The 3287-nt window shown below is 31.0% G+C and overlaps 1 pseudogene; it reads right to left on the bottom strand.

The window, feature by feature from the left end:
* The window catches only part of LOC113456532, a 4684-nt pseudogene that overhangs the window by 1085 nt on the left and 312 nt on the right, over nucleotides 1-3287 (bottom strand).

Here is a 3287-nt window from a genome sequence, read left to right as displayed (position 1 = left end):
AGAGAGAGAGAGAGAGAGAGAGAGAGAGAGAGAGAGAGAGTTTAGTAACTATGTAAAAATGGTTTATTTTAATACGTCATTGTGCCAGTTAACTTTTCCTGGGCTTTATAAAACTAACAAAACCGTTTTAATTTAATTAAAATTAAATTAAAATTGAAATCTGTATTCATAGACAAGTCATGCTTAAAAATATCCCAAGAGAATGCACTGGAACAAGGAACTGTCTTCAGTAAATGTTACTGGGAGACCCAGATATCCACATGAAGAAAAACACTGCATAACCTTCAATGTCTCAGATATAGGACTATCTTCAAAATAAAAGAATTATTTAGATAATAGACAAAAATTATGAAAATACTACTAGAAATACAGGGAAGACAACTGAGGATATTGCATTGCAATATGTCTAATTTTTTTCTTATAGTCTCACAGAAAACATAACATGCAGAAACAAACAAAAATATGATAGTCTTGAGGATTAAAAATACTGCCTGGCAAAGAAAATAGTGTATAAAATAAAAGAAAAAATACAAAATAGGAAACATAGTCAAAATTGTCTATTTCAAATGGAATTAATTTCCAGATTATAAAAATAATTATATAACTCAATAATAAAGAATTAACAAATGGGGACTATTGATATAGAATAGTGGTTAAGGGAGTTTTTATCCCAAGTCTTATGGGTCTGTGTTTAAATCTAGGGACCTATGTGTAGAAAGGAAAGAACTGGTTTCTTCAAGTTATTCTTCCTATAACATATATGCACAGCATAAATGAGTAGATGAACACAAAAATAACAGAAAAATGCAACAAAATTTTAACATTTAATTTGTTGTAAATAGGAATAAATAGATTTATTTGTAAAATGTGATATACAACATTCTGTAGAATATTATAAAGGATAGCACATAAAAATGATTAAGGATCATTAGATATTATGCCAGGAACAAAGAGCTGAGGTGCACTATTGGGCACAAGGGTTACTGTAGAAAACAATAATGTATTATGTTTTGAAAATGCTGAAAGGAATGAAAAGAATATTCTAGAAGAAATGAAAATGCTAGAGGGAGAATTTTTACAGTTTTTACCACAAACAAATAGTGTTTGAGAAGACAGGCCTTCTTAACCAGACTTGAACATTTATGATAAACATTATTTACTGAAACTTTGCTTGGTACTTCATTAAGATGTATGACTTTTGTGTTTTCATTTACCCATTAAGAAATAAATTAAACTTCTACGATACAGAAACTAGCCTGCTCCCCAAGGTTGATTAATTGCTTTTTCCCTAAGAAAACTGGATGATGATCTTCAGATAAACTCTGGGGGAACTCCCCAGAGCTCTCTGGGTGTCTATATTTCTCTCTACATCCCCATGCGCTAGCCTCTGAAATCCCAATATGGCACACTAGGAGAAGCATGCCATTAGATTCTATTTATTTTCTGAGTGGCAGTCATTGTTAATACATGCATTTATTGCTAATATTTGCAGTTTTTCTAATTACCCTGAAGATAAGCTATCGGTCTTCAAGCAAACTGAGGTAAAACAGTCAAAGAAAAAAATCTCATTGACTGCTTGTATTTGGAAAGTTCTTCATAGGTTTCCTTAAAACTTCTGTTTTTTTATATACAGACAGAACCTGTGAACTATAGGAGAGAAGTAATCTTAATCTGGCTTTTATGTACGTTTTCCTAATAAGCAGGTAAGTGACTCCTCCAAGGGAAGAGGAGTAATTCATAGTGAATTCATAACTTGATCTGTGCATAAGTTCTGTCCTTCCCTCTTGCTTTAGATGAGTTGGAAACTGATCACTTTCTAATAGCAAGCACCTGGAAAAGGGTTTGTGAAATATTGCATAGTGAGTTTTTAAACTTGTGGAATAAGTATTCCCTGTAAAATATTCCTCTACTTAAAACTGGCTGCCTATGTTTCATAAACATACTACTGTAAAATATAATTCCCAGAAAGTAAGTAGGATGTGTATACCAACTATGAGTTTATTGAGAACAGATATTTAAAAACCATTTTGAGAGTTAAAACAGTTTAAAGGCTAAGTGCTTTTCTAAAACTAGTTTTGAGATTCTGAGACTAGGTGTAGATGTCAACATATTACAGGAGATTTAATGATTCATATAGTAAGTTATTTAATCAGAAAGAATATAAACTGTAATTTGTTTGTTTTAACTTTATCTTGTCCACTATAGGTTTGATTTACTTGGAGGTAAAAATAATCACAAAAAACATAATCCAAGAAGACAAGTAATCTTTCTTTACACTGATGAAGGGTTAGAAAGAAATTAATATTCAATCAACCATATTTCAACGCATATGCTATGAGATCAGGATTGCCGTTGAATGGAATCTGCAACTCTTGCACCCTGAGTGTTTCTCATACTACTTAAAAAATGAGATTAGCATGTGACTTCATAAATCTTGTTTCCTACTAATAAGGTAATAAATAATACTTTCTGTTCTACTTTACACAGACACACACAAAATAAACCCACTCCTTTTGTAGATAATATAGTATAATGATGAAAGTCATTATAAGGTAAGATTGGGAACTAAAATATTTTAAATATATAAAATATTTTGGTTACAAAAAATGTAACCAAATGTTACATAATGATAGTTGATAACAGTTATAGAAGATAACCTTCCAAATATGCCAAGCTAAACAAGCAAGTTTAAGAATCATTAGACTATAACACTATATTTATGAGATAAACAAAGACCATAAACTAGGGACCTGGGTTCCAGGGTCTCTGTTCTTTCTGAAAGATATTCTATAGAGAAAAGTAAAACCAAAAGTTAAAAAAGGAGCGATATTTTATCTACACTTATGGATTACAAAAATTAAAATTTGAAAACAATGATGAGCATGAGATTTTATGATTAGCATTGATATTCCTAAAGTAAAAAAACCCAAGAATCATGACAAAGCACAAACAATCACTGAGCCAAAATGCAGCAAACACAATTTGAAGAAAGAATTCACAAGATTAAACTTATCCGAAAATAAAACCCTATATGTTGTTGTTACATTTTAATGACAACATAAAAAATAATGTTCACTTAAATATGCCTAAGAACCACCATTTCTTGCCTTTAATACATTAGTATCTTTGCAAAACCATACCCCAAGTAGTTTGCATCACTGACATCATTTTGTAGATGGTTATATGCTGTTTAGAAGAGTTAGATGCATCTTTATAGTCAGTGGATGATTGAAGGAAATCACAGTTGTGTTAGTTCTACAGAGCCCAAAAAGATTAACTGGTACAAT

Source organism: Microtus ochrogaster, chromosome 8 (genome assembly GCF_000317375.1).
Source record: "Microtus ochrogaster isolate Prairie Vole_2 chromosome 8, MicOch1.0, whole genome shotgun sequence".
Lineage (NCBI taxonomy): Eukaryota > Metazoa > Chordata > Mammalia > Rodentia > Cricetidae > Microtus > Microtus ochrogaster.
Note: the sequence above shows the minus strand (reverse complement) of the source record. Positions and strands in the feature narration are given on the sequence as shown.